Raw genomic sequence first — 22,378 nt, forward strand, 5'->3', positions numbered from 1 at the left:
AATGTAAAATCTATATGCAGATTCACATAGCCTGAGTAATTGGGTGTTTACTGCCTAGTCTTACGTAAATCTATCCAAACAATGGAGTGATGAGTTTTGAAGAACAATGGTAATTAAGCAGATGAAATACTCCATTCCAACTGTGAAGGCCTTTCATTTGAAGTTGTGCATGAAATGAAGATGTTAAACTTGGCTTTCGGTCAGTGATGGTGTTTTCTTAGATGTCAAAAAGAAATGCTGACAAAGTCCCAAAAACATAATAGTCAGGTAGGAAATAATGAATTCTATTGTTAATAATTATTTTAATTCCATTGTGGAGGTACTGGTGGCATCAAACACATGAATGATTCAGTCAGTTGTAAAAACCTTTTAAAGAAAAAAACAGCTTGATCATATATATTTTGCATCAGTATAGGCACATACTCACCTGTGTTCCCACCTTTAACAATCTAAATAAACACCTTGAGAGTACTGTAATACCCACTGAGCACCACACAAAGTGGTCAATGTTCATCAGTTCTAAAATTCACCCAGTTCATGTGCTAGACTTGTGCATTTCTCATTTTGGATAAAGAGAGAAAAAAGAGTCCCATATAAACTTTACTCCCAACTTTCTGTGGAGAAGTTTAGTATTATTCTTTGCTTTCACACATTCACTGATGTGAACCCGCACTGCAGCTAATACTATGCTTTGAGGTATCTGTGGGTTTGTTTCTGTGACAGCAGATCAAGGGGCTGTTTGGGTTTTTTTGCTTGAAAATTTGCTTGAATTCTTTCCTTAGTGTTTTAGTGTATGATGTAAAATTTCTAGTAATATGATAGTGTGCCAGCTCATTAGGACTGATTCAAATCTTTAAGATGGGGTAATTGAAAAATATTTAGAGATTTGTGGAATAGCTGGAGATGTTTCATTATAAACATGCGTGCAGACCTGAGAACAGTCGTTTCAGTGTGCAGTTTATATCCTCCTCTGCAATGCATAGCTTCACGAAACTGGTGAAGAGGATACAGGATACAGGCAAAAGTTCCTGCTGCAAGGGTAGCTTTGGGGGGACTCTCACTGAGATGAGACAGTGGATGTCATTAGCCTCTCTGATTTTCCTCCATCATTTCACTGCATTAGTCAAGGAGATGATAGCTCTTACAAAAATTTACAGAATACCGGTCATTAGAATATTCTCTTAAAAAGTCATACAAGCAAAAACTTTTGTCGAAAAAAGTCAGCTCTGTTTTTTTTTCTTTTGACAAATAGCTAATACATGGAACGCACAATATTACGGTCTCTCTGTAGGAGCAACACACTCTATTAAAAAACTGAAACATTAGCATCTGGAAATGAACCCAAAGGAATCTGGTTAGTTCTTCCTCAATGGCCAGTATCCCATTTAAATTGTATTGCCCAGCTCATACACTAAGTAAGTGCAATTGTTTCCTTAGGAGCTGTCTGTAGATAGCACCAGTTAGAGTAAGACTTACATGGAGACAAGTCTGCCAGTAGAAAGAAATATTTTTAAAAAAAAAAGGAAAGTAGTATTTGCACAGTGAGGGGAATTTATGAACCTGACCTGCTCTGCAGAAGTAGTCTGTTAAGGACCCCTGTGAGCTCTGAGGATCCCTCTAATCAGTGGCAGCAGGTGCCTGCTCTTACTGTGCCAGTTTGGCTTTGGGTATCTTGGACTGATGATGGAGGTTGTTGTTTTCGTCAGTTTGTTGTGACTTAGTAAGGCCATGGCTGTCCACAGTTACAGATATATTCTTGCACTCTGTCCTCTTCAGAACTGGCAGAACATCAGAATGACTGTAATACACAGCATGGGCATATTGCCACCCTCAGAGCTTTTCTGAATGTGAGAATCCCAGAGCTCTGACTGTGAGCATCTTCATGGCCATAAAGAAGCCCATGAAGAGGGACACCAAAATGGAGGTCCTAAAATTGCAGTTAGATGTTTTCATCTTAATTCATTTAGGTACAGGTAGGAGGTATTTGAAGACCTTTCATTTGCATCCACAAAATTGATCCTATGAAACAAAAACCTGACTTCTTTTACTCTCATTCTACAGTATTGGGTTTCAGTCAGCAGGATTTACTACAATAATGTACAGTCTTAAGTCTGTATCATACTGGAATACGAGTACAAGTTTTTGTTTCTCACCTAGTAGGGTTACACAGATGATAAATGGGAGGCGCATGTGGCATAACTGATTTTTTTTATTATTATGGTTAAGACAAAAATATCCAGTTTTACTGAAACACTGTTTTTAGATAGTGGTGCTTCTATTTCTATCTTTTTTTTCTTTAAAGAAAGCAAAGATATCTTGTTTCAATGTATAAATTCTTTACCTTTCTCATTTCAGAAGCCTTGAAATTAAGAACTGCAACTTTCCTGTTTCTTGCAAGTAGAAGACAAAAAATGAATCTGAAATATTCCTGTTACGTGTCTCTGGAGGAATGTCAAGATAGACCAAAGAGCAAAAGTTTACTCTTTCTTCAAACTAGTTTTTACGATTAAATATAGCTGTAAGGTTGAAAAAAAAAGGCAAGCTAAAGTTTTTCTTTCTCACTGTAGTACAGGAAGCTCTCGACTGGGGTTTATGCTTGTTTGTGGATAAAATGACATGGAAAAAGAGAGAAACTTTTTACCTTTGAGTTTTTGTCTTTTCTCAGAGGCATTTACAGAAGTATTTCCCTTATCTTGGCCATCTAAAAACTTGCATAAACATGATTATACTGTGTAATCAAGCCTATTTCTCTCTGAAAAATACATTTTCGCTCCTGGCATTCAGGAGCTGAAACCACACACAGATTAACTGCACATTTTTAAGTTATCATCAAGCGTTGCTCTGGATGCATTTGTGCAACAGCCAAGCTTCAAGCAAGGAAGATATTAAGCAGAGAAAGAACAGAGCATTTATTCTTAAAAAAGTTTTTAATATATGATTTGTTTCCTTGTTGGGCAAGGAAATCTTTTGAAATGCTTAAGCCATAGCTGTCTCATATCCATAGGTCTGTCTTTACCCAATACATATATTACAGTCTGTCCAGCTGATTATGCGCTTGTTGTGGTGAAACTGGTTGTTCAGAGAGGGTATTGCTCCTTCTGAAGCCCTGTTTTGCTCCTGTTCTTGGCTAATGAAGCCTCCTGCTGTGCTGGCTCCCGACCTACAGTTTTTCTTGTCCTGTCCCTGGCAGTACACAATGCCCAGTAACAACAGAGGAATGTCCATCAAGCAAGGATGCAACAGTGCAGAGCTTTGTTCTGCTTTGTTCTGCAGGTTTTAATCACCATACTGTAAAACTGGAGTGTGTTATTATTTGAAGGGGGTATTTGAACAAGTTAAATCTTAAACCATGTGTGTTAATTTACCCGAGTAACTTATCTTGTCTTTTTTTTGCTAAATCTGCAGCAAAACAAGGATACTGCATTTAGCTTTTCAAGCTGCTGCTCCTCAGGAAACTCACTGACTGACTGTTGGCGCCTTCAATAACAAAAAAAGCAATAGAACAATAGGTTGAATCAAGATAATAGTCTATTGGTTTTTTTAGGTAAAAAGCAGTGAAATAATGATGAGAGAGTTTATTTTCCTGGTGACGTTTTCCATCCTGTCGCTTTGCTCTGCTTACGCACATCTGTATGTTATGGGCTTCTGCAATGTAGTTTTGGTTCCCTTCTACACAGCCACATTTGGAGACTTAATTATCTCAGGAACTGTGTTGAAATTGAGGGGTTTGTTTTGGTTTTTAAAATCATGCTTCGTTATTTATAAACTCAAAACTGTAATTATGGACAGAAGAGCAAACTCAGGACAATTAAAATAATTATCTGTGCCTTCCCTGGAGTAGCACGGAAATGTCTGTTGACTGCATTTCAGAACTGTTCTATTCATAGTGTGGTCCCCTAGCACCATGGGGATTTCTGTGAAGATAAACATAAAAAAAAAAGAGCTATTTGATATTTTAGCCTGATTAGACGATAGAGCTTGTAACAGCCAAGACTGTGGATGCTTTAATTACACTGGGGCAGGACAAACATGATCAGCAGAAAGTAAGATTCAAGTGTGGCGCTCTCAGCTACTGGGAAGAGAGATTGCTGAAATTTTCTATTAAATTGTGCCGCAAAACACAACCATGCTATTCATACACATAACGGTGTTGTAATTTAGTTTTGCACACACTGAGCTATCTAGCCTAGAAATAGCCAAAGACTTTTCTGGAAGAAAGTGTGGTTGCCAGCCATAGTTTTCCTAGTAGCATCCTTACAAGAAAAATAAATAACATTTTCCCTCCGTCTTGTCCAAAGAAATACAGAACATCATAACTCTGCCTTACTAGTGGTCATTGTGGTTCCCCCTCAGGTGCATTGGACCTATCTCCATGTGGTATGGGATACTAAACATGGCACTAGCTGGCTGCCTGTGAAGCTTCCATGTGGATATGGATGCCTGAGCAACAAGTTTTAGAAATCATTTCAGACTGCTGCTAGATATCCTTTCCATAGCGTAGTCTCCGTATTGTCCCTTCAGGTCACACACACTGGGACTATTTATCTGACCCATCAGTCTCTCCCTATAACATCATTCCGGCTCAATTAGTTGAGAGTTGACAAACATCCTGTTTTTTCTACTGTCATGTGCACAGGATATCTTACATTGTTTTGATAGCTTCGGTAATTCAAGGAAAGCTGGAATGACCCTCTCTTCTTTTGTCCTAGACTTTTCCCCACACCATCTAGTTGACTACCCGCAAAGTCTCTTGAGCTATTACATTTTTAGTTCTTCATTTTACGTTTTAGTAGAAGACTTGTTAAAAATAATCCACGTTGGCATGCAGATTCTGTCTCGTGATCCAGAGGGGTTGAGCTATTGGCTACCAGGTGAGCTGCAGAAACTGCTGTAGTATAGGTTCCCTAGGGTTGCCCTAGTTCTGAGGCCTTCATCAAGAAGGATTTAAAACGAAGACTTTTTTTAAGGTGTTATTGGTAGGCATATCACTTTGCATGTGATTGCAGGTGTGGAGCTCCTGCTTTTGCATCTGGTCTGAGCAATTTTGTGACACGGCAGAACCATGGCATATGGTAATGGTAATATTACAAGGCAGCTTGCCATGCTTAGCCCTGCGTTCGCTAAAGCATGTTAAGCGCCATACAGTTGTTTATTGTCAGAAGATCTGCTTTTTGTAGCGACTGACTACTTTGTTATTGCTACTGCTGAACTACTTCTGTAATGACATTGAAATACTTCAGACTACATACAATGACTTTGTTTGTATTTTGAAATTCAAAATCCCAGGATTTCAGTTGCCATGAACATGAAAATAAAGTATGTCTGTACTGATGTTTGGTTTGCACAAGCAGTGCCTGCATTCATTAATAAAGTACATCCATTATTTAACATTTCTCTATCTACCATCTTGTCTACTTAAAGCAACTTTTCTTTAATTCCTCGTAAGCCACTTAGTCTTGTCATGCCCCTGTCTCCAGCTGAACACAACTACACCAAGGAAGAAGGGGAGCTCAGCCACCTCCTAATCAAGTGCCAGATGCAAGCAAAGCTTAGGGCTCTTTCCTGGGTCCTGGGAACCTAGGAATGCATTTGGTCCCTGGCTGTTGCCACAGAGCCATGCACCAGAGAGTAGTCCATAGGGTCTTCTCCATCAGTACAGTCTTTTTTGAAGCTGGTTTGTGTTTAGGGAAGGACACACCAGGTTAACATCCTGTCCTGGTCCCAAAATACCTTGCTGTTGCCTTTGGTCCTTGTTGTAAAAGGCTGGATCAGATGCAAGGGTCAGTTGGACACTTTCCACTTCAGTTGGCAGCTGGGTTTGCACAAAGCATTATCAGGTACAAGAGCATGTATCTGTGAGCTTTTCGGGGTGGGATCTAAATACAAACGATGCAGAAGCTTCAGGAACTACGGGCGTTAAATCAACTGGACCATAACACAGCAGAAAGCATCCTGGGACTAGGAATAAATAAAATGGGGAAGTGGAGGTGAAATCAAGTATACTGGGCACATACTGGACATGGCTTCTGTTTTCTAAATAGCTAAATGTAGTCTTAACCATATGATTTGGATTAGTACTGGGTTTTTAACATGCTTCTCATGACTAGATTTCCAAACAGCTTTTCAGCTTCTCTACAATGTTTCAGCAAGGAACTTACCTACATGTAACAGGTCTCAAGTCCTGGGTTTGTGCTGCAGTGCTACCTGGGTCTGCCCTGCTGATGGCCACCCCCCAGCCAGGGCGAGCATGGGAGGCACATGCAAAGTCTCTCTCCTCCACTGCATTGTTGGGGCGGTGAGGGGGGGTAACCAGTTTCACCCCTTTTAACAGTTTTTCATAGAATATTCTGAGAAGATATTTTAGAGAAAAATTTGAAGACCAGGCTAGGAACCCCTGCTTGAGAAGGTCAAAATGGAAACACCAACAGTCCCTTCAAGCATATGTCCTGAGAACAGGACTGCTGTGCTATACATGTTACTGTACGCTGTGGGTTTAATGCCAGAGTGTTTATGCAAAGTGAGCCAAATTCAAATATTTCCATGAGTGTGGCCATAATAATAGTTCCCAGCTCCATGCACCTAGGTGTAATATATTACATACACACAAGCATGAGGGAGTATGTATTTGCGCATGCAGTTATGTAAAATCTTCAATATTTCCTTCCCAAGTAAACTTCTTAATTTAAACTTTTGAGTAATGATTGGGAAGAGCTAGCCATACTACATGCCAGCATAAGCTCAACTGGACAAAACCCTGAAGCAACTTTTTAAGTCAGCCCTGCATTGCGTGATCTCCGGGTCCCTTCCAAGGTAAACTCTTCTCTGCACCTACAAATCGCAGCGCTAGTAGAAGTTAGCACTGAGGAAGCACAGAGCTGAAATACACACAAAACACGCACAGTATAGCGACCACACCAACTTTACTTTGCAGAATACTAATAAAAAAAGAGGATGTATCAAATACAAGTCATGCTCATATTTATGCAATACACTAAATCAAGATTTAAGTTATGACATTTTAAAAGCTGTTTCCCACTGGACAATTCCCATCATGGTATTGCAACTCAATTACTGTCAACTTCTGGTCAAAGTTAGATTCCTAAACCAAAGATGACTTTCAGCTTTTCAGGACATGGTCTGCTAGCTGCCCATATAACACAGCACCTGCATGTTCTCATCACGTGCACAGTTTATATTTATTCTCCAGAAAAATTTAATTACAGCTGTATTTGTACCAAACATGTATTATATATATGCCATATAACTATACCACTATATGAATTCTAGGATGTTTCCTTCCAGTTTCACTTTGCTAAAAGGCTTGAGGGGAAATCTGAGAGCGGAGGAGAAAGCCTTTTGTCTAGCTGGGGGCAGCAGACCAGCTCCTACACAGCTTTCAGTCAGCCAAAGTCTCTGCAAGGAGACAAACGTCCCTGTGTTTGCTGCTTCCATGGGTTGCTCATGCTCATCTGGAGCATGTGTCACCTCGGTGTCTCCATTGCAGTCAGAAAAAGCTGTATTTGCCAACATGTTTTTTCAGGTGTTTGAAGTAAGTGAACTCCCCTGAGGAAGGTTTTGGGGGAAAGCAAGAAAACTACCTCGTCTACTCCTTATGACCTTAGGCTAAGGTAGCAGTTTAATGAAGCAAGCCCTTCCCATCAGTTCCATACAGTTGCTGATTTTTTTCCTATGTTTAATAAGTCCAACCATGGTCAGTATCAGGCATTAGTGCCTGGCAAAAGCTTGTTGTTCATCCAGGATGAAACCTGGATCTGATTCCACTTCTGGAACTACTGAAAGTCAGACAGACTTTAGATCCTGGTTTGTTAGCAATGACCAGTTATGCAAGTTGTTTAATTCTGATTAGTAAGTGGAAAATGGAAAAGAACAAATAAAAGAAGAAAAATAATGAAGATAGCAAATGAAGGAACAAAGCACAGGAGTTAAATTGGCTCTTTTGGGACAGAATTGTATGAAAGCAGCAGATGTAAATAAAAATGAGTCTGAGAAGTTATTTCACTGAATCTCACTTGAAAAAATCCTTTAAATTGAATGGTATATAACTTACCACCTGTAGTTTTGAAGAAGGCTATGTAAAAAAAAAAAAAAAAACCAACAAAACCACATTTATCTGCGAATTCCTACTGAAAAGTGAAAAGATACTCTCACAAAGTTTATTGTTATTACTTAATATCAATCTGGTTTTAGAAACACTAAATCAGCACAGTGTAATCAAATGCTTCTAAGAAAGAGTAGAAAAAGAGATGAGCAGCAAGTGAAAGATGTCATCAATGTAGAAAAAGAAAAGTAACCTCAAGTACCTTCCAAGAGAAGGATATACTTGGAGAGTTAACTCTACTGGGGAAGACCCAGATCCAATGCTTTAATTCATAGCCGGTGTGCTGTTTCCCATCAGTTCTCCCTCATGGAGCTGGCTAACAGATCCCCAGAGATGGGAGGAAGATCTTAGGTCGTGCTTGCACCTGGCATCACGGGATAGCTATTGCAGGGCATCAGGGCATCAGCAGGGTGGCAACAACTACGGTGGAGCCAGGCAGAGGGCACCAGCCTCGGAGTTCTGCACCTACTGGGTCCTCATACATGCCTCCTCTGCAGTGGGTCACTGCAACAGATAACCTCACCTTCTGCTAAATTCAGACATCTCTATCCCATGACTGCATTTACTCAGCAGCAAACAAACCACACACCAGTTTGTAAGCAGAAATGGAAGAGTTATACCTGGTGTGACCATATAATTTAAACATGTCTGGAAGCTGTATAGACAACCTGCAATTATCAAACTGAGGGTGTCACAAGCTGTTTAAAAGACAGATGGTCTGTTTTTCATACCCCTCAGAAAAGGCCAACATCATCATCACAACACCATGCTGGGGGAAGGGGGGGGAGGGTGAAGAAAGAAAGAAAAAAAAAAAAGAAAAAAAAAGAAAATTTTTTTTTTTTTTTTTTTTTTTTTTTTAAAAGAGTACAGTACCTGTGTGGAAAAATATTCCCTACAGTACTACTTTTCTGTTGGTACTCTGGTTTGCTCCCTTTAAGCTCTGACAGAATAATGAAAAGCCTGAAAACCCAAACCCGTGCTCTCTCTCTGTGAAAGGATCCCGTCAAATATGTTTGTGTATCTGTGAATGGATTCTTACCCCAAGCATCTCTAATGCTCACGTTTTTCCACTGTTTGAAGACAAGTGGTAGGAACAAACTGACAGGAGAATACACTGTTTAATCCTGTATAAGGGATGATGAAGTGAACCTACAGAGCCATATCCAAACATTTATAGATAGAAGCCTGGATGCACGAGGGCAATTAGGCTTGCATACTTGGGAAAACATGTTTGGGGAGGACCTTTTCAGTTCATAACTCCTGTAAAATGACTACGGTACCCATCTGCAGGGGAAGATGGATGCTGGAAGAGCCATACCTTACTTAGTGCGTCTGAAATGGAAATGATCCAAGTAACCATTTACTTACGTGCATAAGCTTGAATCTTAAATTTAGCAGCATTTCACCTTTTAACCTTGAATTTCACATTGCCTTAACCAGTTTGACTTGATCCTGAACAGCTACAGAAACGTTTACAGTCATTCACTGCAGCAAGAATAAAGAAAGCCTCACCTGGATCTTGAAACAAATGTCTAGGGACCATTCAGACAGAATTGGCACTGGAACCAGTTCAACTAGTGCTTCCTCACTGCAGATGTTTGCCATCATGCCACCAAGCCCCAGAGCTGGCCCGAGCACCTTCCCCACAGCATCTCAACTTACAAACAGAGCAAATGCTTCCCCCCACAGCCCACCACCAGGCAAAGATGTAGGATGCTTAGTATGTGAAAAGACATATGCAGCAGATTTTAATTAAAAAACAAACACACAAAAAACCACAGAAAACACCACCACAAAAAACCACAGAAAACACCACCACAAAAAAACCCACCAACACCTCTACCCAGATTTATAAATTTAAATGCTGAACTCAAAAAATCAAACACACATTTTAAATTCTATGTGCTTTGTTTAAATCCCAGTGCCCGGTAGGCAAATAGATGACAACCAGAATTTATAACATACCAATATGAACTGGCTCAGCAGCTCTGTATCGTTAAGCCACATACTACCTATTATCAGATTTACACTTGGGTTTTTCTTCATGTGTAAGTAGAAACTGTGCAGTTGTGCCAGAAACTCGTAGTCATTAAGCTGGCAGGTAGAGAACGTGGGCAGGGGGATTCCCTGAGCATCACAGTTTGCTCGCTAATAGTCACCAAGGACCATCTGGCTTTGCACCCTAATATACCTGTTGTGAATAAAGTCAAGATTTGTCTAACCCCTGCACATACCCAGCAATGTATTTAGTGCATTAACAAAACACCAACATAAAAACATGAGCAAGCTAAACATCAGCTATTTCATTACTACAAAATTAGTTGCTTTGCCTCTTCAGCAGGGCCTATATGCAACAAATATTGTAATTTACCTATTGTTCTATAATGGCTAGTAAGTGACATGCTCATACATTCCCAAAAGAGACAAAAATGTTTCAAAATCTATATAAAGGAGTCATTTTTCCAAGACCCATGTGCACCAAATATTGTTCTTACTGAAGTAAGCAGAACTTGTAACACAAAACCTCCAGTTACTAGTTCTGCCTTCCATCTCCTTCTTTGGATGCCTGTGCAATATTGCAGATCTATTCCCTAGTATGTTAACATTCAGGTAGCTCCAGATAAATTCAAAACAATTTTTTTAAAAAGTATTTTCAATACAGGGGAGGATTCCAGTACAGACTCAGCAGGTTGTAAGTCTATAATTATTCTAATAAAAATATTTTATAATTATTTTAAATATTCACCTATAGTGCTGCCACTAACCATGCTGTTTATGCAGAAACACTCAGGATGGAAAGGACCTCTGGAGGTCCCCAAGTCCCACCACATGCTCAAAGTTGCTCAAAGCTTTATATATTAGTAAACAAAATTTCCTCAAGTAAATTTGTACTTTCACATACAGATTTAGGGACAAACATGACAAAGCTAGGTCACACATTGTACGGTCACTTGCCAGCTGTAAATGGGAGGGCTTGTTCATTCATGCGAGATGCTGAAAAACCAAAGGCTTGCTGCAAAGATTTGATGGTCAGAATCAACACAAGCAAATGATCCAGCTGCTCCCCTGGACCACAGAAACATTACAGCTACTTCTCTACCACCTCTCAAAAGAACAACATTAAGACCACTACTAACCTGCTCATTCGTTCGAGTAGTCCAAGCAACATCCTGCAGACTTTGAGGGCTCTGACCTAGTCTCTTCTTTCAAACCACCAGAGGGGAAAACCAAAAAAGTCTAAACACCTGAAGGAACCGGCTCTCACTCCACCCCCTCCACAGCCTCAGGTGTTTTAGGTTTCTCTAGAGCAACCCAGGTCTGGCAGGTACAGGTGTTGCCTACCCCACATGGGTCCTCATTCCTGCCCACAGCTCCCCGGGGTTCACACGGGGCTGATTAAAGGTTGGTTTGCTCTTTGTAAGACTGTCAGTAAATCTCATGCAACTGATTTATAACCAAATGCTGATGCTTCGGTGCCGATCGATGATCAGAGCCTCAGGGACACTACATATCACAGCAGCAGAAGCAGCAGCACACGCCCCCTTCATAATGTGCCTGGCCACACTTCACCCCCCTGTGACAGTTCAAATGATTTTTCGGCTTGAAGCCTGCAGCCAGCCTGGGATGGAGACACTGGTCCCCGCTCCTTCTGCAACCCCTTGCCCCAGGGGTTAGCCAAGGACAGGGCTGGTGACAGAGCCCCCACACACAAGGGGGTGGGTGGTCGCTGGCTGCCCTGAGTTCATCTGCTCCCCATAGGGGTGAGGAAAGCAGTGGTGCCAGCTTTTTGCACTCTCCTAGCATTCCTCTTGTCTGATAACATACTTCTTACTGTCAGAATTTTGCATTATTCCTCTTTTTGTAAAATATCCCACACTCTCCAATTGCATAGAGCTTTCTTTTTCCGTTTTTACCATAGGCCTTGCACTCACCTCATTACCTGGCTTACTTCCACTCTCCCACAGATTTCCAGGCATTCCAGGGTTCAAGTCATACTTGCAACAAGCCTCTTCTCCAAAATACTGGTTTCTCCTCACGGCTGTTGCTCCCACAGTTTTCCCTCTTCCCACCACACAGCATCTCCTCAGCCCGCTGCTGCTTCCCATCCCCAGGGGAGCAGCCGCTGCCAGTCTGACACATGCAAGGACCTTGTGCTGGTGCTGGAGAGCAGCTGGTGGTCACCAAAGGTCCTGCAGCCCTGCCCGGCTGTTCCCCAGCTGCCAGCACGGGCCAGGCAGGAGCGGGAGGACAGGCAGCGGGACCCCGGCTGGCTCAGGACGGGGCAGGGGCCGCTGAGGTTTGGGGGCTGCCAGCTGCAGGGCCCTGTGGTGGCAAGAGCCGTCGTCCCCAGAGCTGCGGTGGGACAGAGGGTTTTGTGTCCCAGCTCTCTGTAGGAACTGGGTGGTTGGTTTGGTGGCCGGTGCTTTCCCTTGCCACAGGAGAGGCAGCAAAGCTGTGGCCCCTCCGCAGCCTTTGGGGGAGGTTAAACCACCCCCTCCAGGTGCTCCAGCCCACGCAGACCATCCTGCCCGGAGCAAGGGGCCCACGGCTGCAGGAAGTGCTCCACTGGCAAGGACGGTGGGGACAGCCGGTGTGGCTGCACCCTGCCTTGCAGCCAGCTCTGCCAGCCGTGCCAGCCCTCCTGGCCCCACGGTGCCGAGCTGCAGCACCGCGCGGGGCTGGCGTCGCACCCAGGCTCGCTGCCCTCACCCTCCAAGGCACCAGGGACGCGGCTCGCAGGCACCTGAGGAGGTGGCCAGGACCTCAGGAGCCCAGGTGGCATTTCAGGGATGGGTATCAGAACCTAGCATCTGACCTCAAAATAGCGTGAGATGGCGTGCAGGTGGCTGTGCAGGTGTCCCCATGGCAGGGCCCACGGACCGCCTGCCTGGTCTGCAAACACAGCGAGTGCTGCTATTTCAGTACCACTTGCAGCCTGTTGGATAAGCCAGCGGTGCCCAGCCACTAGCCCACAACAGGCGTTGCTCAGGGCTCGCAGGCTCAGCATGGCACCAAGGAAGTGGGAAGAAACTTGCAATTTACTGGCAGCAGTGCACTTTTCCTCTGAATTCATTATCCCGCTGCAAACTCCCTTGGTGTTCAGAAGTATCTGCGTTTAATCCTCAGTCTTGTTTGATATGCAAAATACCTCACCTTGAGAGTCTCATAATTTAATCTCCTTTGGATAATTACTACCAACTAGACTAATAGCTGACAAAGGTCAAGTCATTGGTTATTCAAAGCAGAATTTCCCCAGGTTTACAAAAAACTTCTGCTTGACCTTTGACTTGCCGGCTGCAGCGTGTGATTGTGTTTGTGACTGGTAATCACTGCCAGGTGGGTGTATACATGTGTGTGCATCTGTATATGTGCGCACATACGCACCCTTCACGCACATAAATGTGAACTGGAAATAGCCATCTTACTCAAACCAGTGTGTGATAGCACAGATCACCTCCGAGATAACATTAAGTAAAATTTATATCCCTCCATGAGACTTCATATACATTTGCATGTACTAAATTATTCTAAGACTTTATTATATATTTTATTATTATATATAATAATATATATTTGTATATATTATAAGATTTATGAGACATTCACATAATTTCAGCGGTGCAAGGCAGCTACAGTGGGGAAGGAGCAAAATCAAAGGGGTAACTTGCACACTGAATGTGTTATAGGAGTGAAACACCAAAGAAATTACCCCTTAATGTCAGGGAAATGACATTAATAATTATATTAACTATTATTAAGTACTGAAGGAAAGGGAGCTCGTTAGCTTTATTTTTGTTCTTTCTCAAGAAAATTGGTTTTATGTGACCATGATATTTTTGCATATTTGCCCACCCCCTAATATTGAACCTGTCCCTAAACAGCAAATTGACAGACAGACAAGCAAATTACTATAGATTTCATGAAAGCAGGGAGCCAGCGGGAGAGGAAGGAATGAAACTGAGACGGAGGAGAAAGACAAGATCCTTTCCATGGTGATATAGAAATTTACAAGGAAAAAACTTCCCAATTTCACTCCTCACCAGGCTACAATTTCATTACACAGATTATTTTAATTACCACATATTTCTGCTTGTAATTCAGTTGTTATATTTTATAACCAGGAATATTACTGACTTAGGTTTGTAAATCCATTGCAAGACAAGATAATGCTGATAAAATCCTAAACAGGTACAATCCCACATACGAGGGCCTTTACCCAGCCCTGAAAGTGGATCACAACACGTGAACAGGAGATTAAACCAACTGGCCCTTGTTGCATTTTACCAATAGAAAATGCTCCAAACAGGGCAAACTGACTTGGCTGATCATTTTTCAACCTGTGCAGACCGAGAGACTACAAAAACTTTGTTCAGAGGAGAGACATAAGCTCAGGACCTCAATGCTGCTCTGATACTCAAATCCCAGCTTTATTTTTGAGAAACTGGGTGCAGTAACAAGTGAAGTTCTCCGTCACAATTTAAACAACATATAGAAAGTCTCAGCTTCCAGCCATTCATTGTCCATACTGGCAGGAGAATTTGAGGACTTCTATTGCAAGAACTTAGAGAGACACCAAGAAACTACAGTTTCATGGATCAGTAACAAAAATGAATCTTGGCATCATTTTTCAAATAACTGTATTTTCCCCACACCCAGCAGGAGCCTGCCAAAGCCCAGCCACAGGGATATGATCCCTCACCTTCCCAGACCCACAGTCCCCATCATGCTTTCCCCTGGTGAAGGGACGTCCAGCTTCTTCCCTCCCCTCAGCAGCGTATGGCCACTGGGACATGCTTTACTCACAGGAGCTGATGGACAGTCCCAGCCTCTCTCCCCTGGCCGCTCACTGCTGCTTAATGGCCAGGAAGAGACATTCACATCATTTCAGTGGCGCAAGGCAGCTACAGTGGGGAAGGAGCAAAACTGAAGGGGTAACTCACACACTGAATGTGTTGCAGGAGTAAAATACCAAAGAACCCCCCCCCCTTAATGCTAAGGAAATTACATTAATAATTGCATTAATTTTCTTTGCATGTGGGAGAGGATCCATGCATGTTTATCTGCTCTGTGTTGTCTGGGAAAGCAACATTGGTATTTTTGTTTGCTGGTCTCTACTGCTTCATAAAGCCTCTTGCATTCCCCACCTGCCTGAAGCAATCGGGTGGCTCCTGGAGCGTGTACCCTTGCATCACCTACTGATCCCTCTTTCTGGGCAGGGGGCATCTTGGCCAGATGCAGCAAGAAAGTGCTTCTGATGTATAAGAGAATAATTTGTAAACAGCATTTCAGCCTGAATGTTTTAATCATGGAAATGTATGTAATTAGAAATCTGCCCATGATCAATACATGGATACTATTAGGCCATAATGCAATAGCCGCTAGTATCGTGGGTAAATACTGCCTGGCATTTCAAGAGCTGAACTGGAGAGAAATGCCTTGGCTGCCTCTGGTAAAAGGATCAGGAGCTGATTTTTTAAAGAGAGGCCAGATTGCCTCTGCACCCATGGATGTGCAAATGTTTGCAGCTCTTAAGTGCATACCTGCATCTTTCATTTAAATCATCTGAGATCTGTATTACTACTACTTACTGTTACAAAATATGCTGCTACATACAAGCTACACACAAAGAAGAGTAGGAAAAGGCAGATCCATCACAACTTTAAACTTGAAAAATACTGTTTGTCTTGTTGCTTGAGGTGTAATCTGCAGGTCTACACTAAGCTAGAGCACTGCCATTAGTTTACTAGCTGTTAAAATGGGGGCACACAGGAGGGAAAATATTTTCATCTTAATTATGATCCTGATGTTTATTGCAGAACCATTTAGTGACTGTGAAAACCAGCTTGCCAGACACTCTTCACAGGCCTGAGGGACTGAGGAGACAGAAAAGCAAAGAATTAGGCCCAGGGGATTTGCTGGAGGAGACAAAACGCATCTATTTCTGTGTGGTGAAAAGGCCCAATATTTTTACTGTCATACTGACTCACATGTGATTTTTTTTTTCCCTTGGCCCTGAGTACCCATGACCTTTAGCCCTGTGTAAGGCCCAGTCTGGATGCCCACTTTTATACTAGAAATATATTTAATAATGCCAAGGTCGGGCCTTGACAAACACCTCGTTTGCCAGCAATGTCACCTCCAGTGAGCCTTGCTGCTTGGCACTTGGTCCCACTGCTACACCGAGCACACAGCCTAACTTTTGCCTGCAGAAGAGCAGCAATGTCAGCAAGGTGTGTAGGGGGAACGTTCTTTAATTTAAGCACAGTTATAATGCCTCCCTAAAGGAGGCAGGGAGGGAGGCGAGGAGGGTTGCTGTGCCGCTGTGAGCGAAGCTGCCCCTGCAGCCCTCTCCAAGGGACAGAGGGAGGCCATGCCTGTCTGTCCCCAGGGACCACAGAGTTGCATGGGAACAGCTGGGGACAATGCTGGAGCTTTCCTTTTTTGTCCTATGAGCAGCAAAATGTGCAGCACAGGTAGGTCTGAACCCCTGTGCATGACTGTGTATGAAGCAACACCAGGCTAAGGTATGGCTTATTTAAGTTGCCTGTTGAAATTGCTGGGAGGAAAAGAAATTCATAAATCACCTTCTTGTGTTTTGGTGCATGTTTGTTGGACAAGGGTTTAAGAGATGAGAGAAAAATTAAAATAATGACACAATATTTGCAAAATTCTTCAGCAGAGGTGGGGGTTTTATTTTGTACCCAATACTGTGCAACTAGAGGAGAGTGGGAAAAGAGCTAGCGTGCACCCGTTCAGTGTGATGTGCGCTGTCGTCAGTGGGGGTAGAGGCATTCAGCATTACAGAAGTTTCCACACCTGATTTTTCAGTTCAAAAAATAATCAATTAAGCAGTGTTTCTGATGGGTTCAAATCAATTTAAAATAGTTTAAACAATTTAAAATACTCTTTAAATTATTTACATTTTAAAACGTGTGTGTAAATCTTGCAAATTTGAAGTGAAGCACTTATTTTAACATTTTAAATAAAAAATAATATCTTTCAAAACCATACACTCTTGGGTAAAAACACAGTTATATTTCAACATCAAAAAATACTGAAAAGTGAAGATAAATTGGAGTTCTGGATGACATTTTTCTAAGTGAAATAAAAATACTAAAGGGTAAATTACATGGAACTTTTCCCTATTTGCCTAGTCTCTGTAAGAAAGCTGACTTGAATACACCCGAGGTGTTATCTGAAATCTTTTACTACTTCCATCGGGATCACCTATAGCCTGATTCAAAGTCTATTGATCATTTATAAGCCCTTCCCCTGACACCCACCCAGCCCTGCTGGGACCTGAGGAAGAAAGGAAGGTGGGACTACAGAGAAGGTGCTTAAAGATAAGATCAAAGGCAAGGTTACCAGGAATGAGGTCTTTTTGTTTGAACATGGAGATTATCAGCAGGGATGGACAGGGCAACAACTCCTTGTCTTTTATCCCTCTGCTTAGGTTTGGACCCAAATCCCTTTTGAGTTCTTGATCAGCACTCTGATAAAATGTATAGACTTGATAGAAGAGTTACCTCAATTTTATCCTATTGAACCAATGCTCTAGGATAAGAGAAAAAGATATTGCTGTTGAAAGTTGGGAATGATTCCTTCCCAACAGATACCTCAGTCACTGCTGGTAGGTATGAGGTCTTCATTACTGGAGGCACGTGTAAGAAGCATTCCTGCTTTCACAAGCAGTATCAAGTGTTGGAGGGGTTTATAATTAGGCACAATGTGTGACTTATGCAAAAGCACGTGGCAGAGAAGACAAAACCTTTCAGAAATTTGTTTTTCAAGATGAAAAAAGTAAATAGATCTTCAAATGTTCATTTCAGAAAGGGGGAAGATTTATTTTCTCAGCTTTTTATGATTTCAACAGGACAATGATAGGAAATCATTGGATTTCTATCACATTTTGAATACTTTAAAAAACATTTTACTGCCTGACCTTAACAGACAAATAATTGAACAAAGTAGAGAAGAAACTACAATTCACAATGAAGTCAGGTTTTCTGTTAGTGCTCAAGCACTTGATTCTAATTTTCCCATCAAAATCAGGAAGGACTAAAATCTCTAGGGCATAGCAAAACCCAATCCTTCTCCTCAGAAAGGGCAAGGCAAGGGCTCTCATCAACAGCTGTGGGCAGCATGACACAGGAGTGAGGGCAGCTTTTTGGAAAGACACGGCACAGGACAGTGACTCCGGGTGACTATATTCTGCTGTGTTACCACCTTCAGACACCCAGTGAACCGTTGACACAAGCAACACAAACAAAGGCAAAGCATTTTTTGCTGAGCCTTGCAGGCTGGGGAATGGGACTGGTGCAGACCTGTTCTGCCTTCTTTACATGCTCAAAGTTTATAATAAGAAAAATCTACCAGATCTTCCCCTCCCCACCCCCACCCCACCCCCCACCCCCACCATGCTTGGTTAGATCTTACCCCCAGCCAAATCAATAGATAAACTCCTGCTGCTCTCAGGGGAGGCAGGATATCACCCAGAAATCTTATCTGAGCTTTAATCCAAGCACATATCCCAGTGACTCTCAAAGCGTTGCTGTTCACTGATCAGAAGTACAGCAAATTTGGAAAAAAAAACCCCATCCCTTAGGATATTTAGTGAAAGACAGAATCACAGAACAGGTGGCGTTGGAAGGGACCTCTGGGGATCATCTAGTCCAACCCCTGCTAAAGCAGGTTCACCCAGAGCAGGCTGCACATCCAGGTGGGTTTTGAATGTCTCCAGAGAAGGAGACTCCACAGCCTCTCTGGGCAGCCTGTTCCTGTCCTCTGTCACCCTCAAAGTAAGGAAGTCTTTCCTCATATACAGGTGGAAATTCCTGTGTTGCAATTTGTGCCCATTGCCCCTTGCCCTGTTACTGGGCACCACTGGAAAGAGCCTGGCCCCATCCTCTTGACACTTCCCTTAAGACATTTATATGCATAGATAAGATCCCCTCTCGGTCTTCTCCAGGCTGAACAGGCCCAGCTCTCTCAGCCTTTCCTCATAAGGGAGATGCTCCAGCCCCCTCATCATCTTCCTCACCCTCTGCTGAACCCTCCATCCACCTATAGGCCACAGGATTTTTTCCCTTTGCGGTGTCAATAGCTGCTAAATGCAATGTTTCTGCTTTCCATTGGTAAACAATTTCTTTTTTACTTTATTTACTGAATTTACAGTTTTCTGTTATTTATAGTCCCTAAAAGTCCTTTACTAACTGTGCATTTCATAAGTAATGTAATCACACAAAGCCTAATTTGCTGAGTATGTTTCCTTTCCTTTGTCATGTCGAATTACAAGTAATTATGCCTTTAGTCTAACATCATATGAAACTGTGGTCACATAATTATTTACACAATGAGCTGCACTAACACTGTATGAGCTGTATCTGCAGTAAAAGAACTGAGGTTTAGATCTGTCTGGGGCTTCCTAAAACAGGAGTCAGAGAAAGGTACTAATGGGAGTACGAGAAAAGTAGACAGAAAGGAATTAGTATCACAAATCCTTGTTCCCCTTTTGCACTAATACTAATTTGATACTTGAGTGAACACTGCAGACATGAGTCTTGCAGGGCTGAAATAACTCACTTTGTTGGCAAGACGTGCCAAGCAGCCCAGCCTTGTCCAACAAGGACAAACAGTTCATTTAACAGGAGTTTTCATGCTATTGCCACACTCCCTGACCTCCAAACCTGCTGAGATGCTACAGTATCATTTAACCTGGGAAGCAATGCCTCTGCGTTATCATCCATGAGGTTCCAAAGGGTGCCATTATAGCTACGCAGTGTGTGCATAATGTTAAAAAACCCAACAAATATATAAAATAACACAGTCTAACTTGAGGAACTATTATGGTCAATCAGATAAGCCCAGCGTTTAAAGACAAAACAAACTACATGCCCATATGAAAAATTATTACAGTCCATGAGGATCAATTTGGGTTCAAAAATTATGTTGCTTAAGATTAAAACCTTGCTGGTGCTGATAGCTGTGTGCATTTAAGAGCAGTGTCATGCAGAAGAGAAGTGAGGGAAAGATGTCACCCATTCCAGTTCTGCTTCCCCACAGCCCTCCAAACAGAAGCAATGTTTCTGCCATGTTAAATTTAACCTAAGTGATGTTGTTCCCCAGCTGCAGGAGCACGTGTACCCACCCAGGACCAGGACCACGGGTGGCAGATGAGGCAGAGCCGGCAGGGGCCAGGCAGCGTGGCTGCCGTGCTGCTGGGGCTGCCCGCTGGCTCCACATCTGGAAGCACAGCCCTTCTGCACAAGCCAAATCAACGGGGGTAGGGGAAAGGGCAAATAGACATGTTTTCAGGGGAGGCATTTTGTCAAGGGGCAGTTCAGGGGCAGGGTGGCTGAGCCCAGCTCGCTCCTGCTGCAAAGCGTGCTCCTGCTTACCCCTCCCGCCCTGCTCCTCATCACACAGCGTCTCCCCTTCTCTCTTACATCATCTTTTGCTGCAGTCTGTCTGGTGCACTTGTCTTCCATAAGCCGCAGCTACTCAGTCAGCCAGAAGGAAAAAAAAGAACTATTTATTGGGGTTTTTTCCCCCCAAGGATGGCTTTCTGTGGGATGGTGAGATAAATCTGCTCACTAAGGCTCAGATGAATTCACCCCCATAGTGAACTCCTGCCCAGATAAGGTCTGGAATATGCCCATTTTCATCCAGCTCCATCCCTTATCATCTTGCTGCTGCCGACTAGGTGACTAGATTTCTTTTCACAGCTACCATGTCACTGAATGAGATCTGTGCACCAGAATCATTCTTTGTGGCCCTCCTTTTATTTCTCTTTCCACTTAAATTAAATATTGCTAACTGACCCTAGGGATGCTACCGGTTTTAAACACAAACCCAAAGGACATAAGAAAATCCAGGCTTGCAGGACAGGTATCTTTTTACCTGATCAGCTGCAACATCCGGAAATAAAAGGATTCTCAGCTCAGTAATTTGGCCTCTTCCTCAGCTGTATCAGCTGAGAAAACAAACCTTGCTCCTGACTAAGGCACCTCAGCTCTACGCTGTCCAGTACAAATGCTATCACCCGGTTTTACAGGCTGTAAAGTACCTAACATTTCCCACAGGGTGGGCTGGCAGGATCACTTCTTATCTCGCATGAAACAAAGGAAGGAAGAGCCTTTTTTCTGAAGACAGTTAATCAGTATTGATCGCTGGGACTTTATATGAAGATGCAGGGTCAGGGAAGGAGGAGGACAAAGCACAGGGCAGCACTCTTACATCCTGTCTCAAAGCAGAAAGAAATGGGTAGTTTCCCCCTCCATTTCTCTCCAGGCCAACTGAGGTTTGCTATCAAACTGAGTATTTCTGTTTCACTTTGCCCCATCAGGAGGAATGGCAGGAAAAGGTCTGTCAGTAAGCAGCAGCTCTGTCCTCTGTTATATTTTGGCTTTAGGCACCAGCCCCAGTGTGCTTTAATGCTGTACAGGTCCGCAGGACAACACTCACCCTTCAAGCAGAGGGGGCAAAACCCAAAAGCTGGGATGGCATTTAATTTCCACTGAAGACTTCACAATAAAGTTTTAAAAACTTCCCAGCTAGGAGGACACTTAGGCAACCCTTTAACAACACCGGCATTTCTGAAGCAGTTCAAACCTTGTCCTCTCAGAACTCCTTACAAATGGTGTTATGCTGAACAGTACATCTAAGACCAAAAAAGCCCATGTTCCCTTTTTGTTGTAGCAGCAAGCAAGAACAAAAGGGTAAGTGCTTTGGTTACACCTGTGCAGCGAGTCCATCACCAGCTGAGAATCAATCACCACCTCCTCATTTTTAGCTTTATAACCAGATCTCCTACCTTATCACAGCAGTTAGGTGACCACCTCACTTGCTTCGGTGGGAGCAAAGCTGCAACCATGTCAGCTCTTTTCTTCCTCGCCAAGCCAGCAGTACTTGCTTGCTTGCTGGATTGTGTGAAGTGATGAGCCTGTTCTATGTCATGTCAGGACATGAAAAAGATGGTTCTGTTAGTGCTCTGTTACCAAAGATAGCTATGCTGTCCATACAGACTGACAGCATCCCCATCTACTGCTGTTACTGGTATAGATCTCTGCAACATAGCCTCTGTAAAATACACATGACAGCCTAATAAAACACAGGCATAGGTGTAAGTAGACACCAAGGACCATATTTTCAAAATGCAGGAATCTTGATTCGTACCTATAAAAGCCACAGGGCGCTGCATTTACAGGAAAATGTACAAACATAATTCATACCAGTGAATGTAAATGGATGCTTGCATAT

The 22,378-nt window shown here is 42.7% G+C and overlaps 1 protein-coding gene across 3 annotated transcripts in view; it reads left to right on the forward strand.

Annotated features, from left to right (window-relative positions):
* MTHFD1L (methylenetetrahydrofolate dehydrogenase (NADP+ dependent) 1 like) overlaps positions 1 to 5,388 on the forward strand; it is a 157,342-nt gene extending 151,954 nt beyond the window's left edge. For all 3 annotated transcript variants that reach the window (XM_055714473.1, XM_055714471.1, XM_055714472.1), the window contains one exon: positions 2,356 to 5,388. The gene's annotated coding sequence lies outside the window, so the exon portion shown is untranslated. The remainder of the gene's footprint in view (positions 1 to 2,355) is intronic.
* The last annotated feature ends 16,990 nt before the right edge of the window (positions 5,389 to 22,378 follow it).

This window comes from Falco cherrug, chromosome 6, assembly GCF_023634085.1.
Source record: "Falco cherrug isolate bFalChe1 chromosome 6, bFalChe1.pri, whole genome shotgun sequence".
Classification (NCBI taxonomy): Eukaryota; Metazoa; Chordata; class Aves; order Falconiformes; family Falconidae; genus Falco; species Falco cherrug.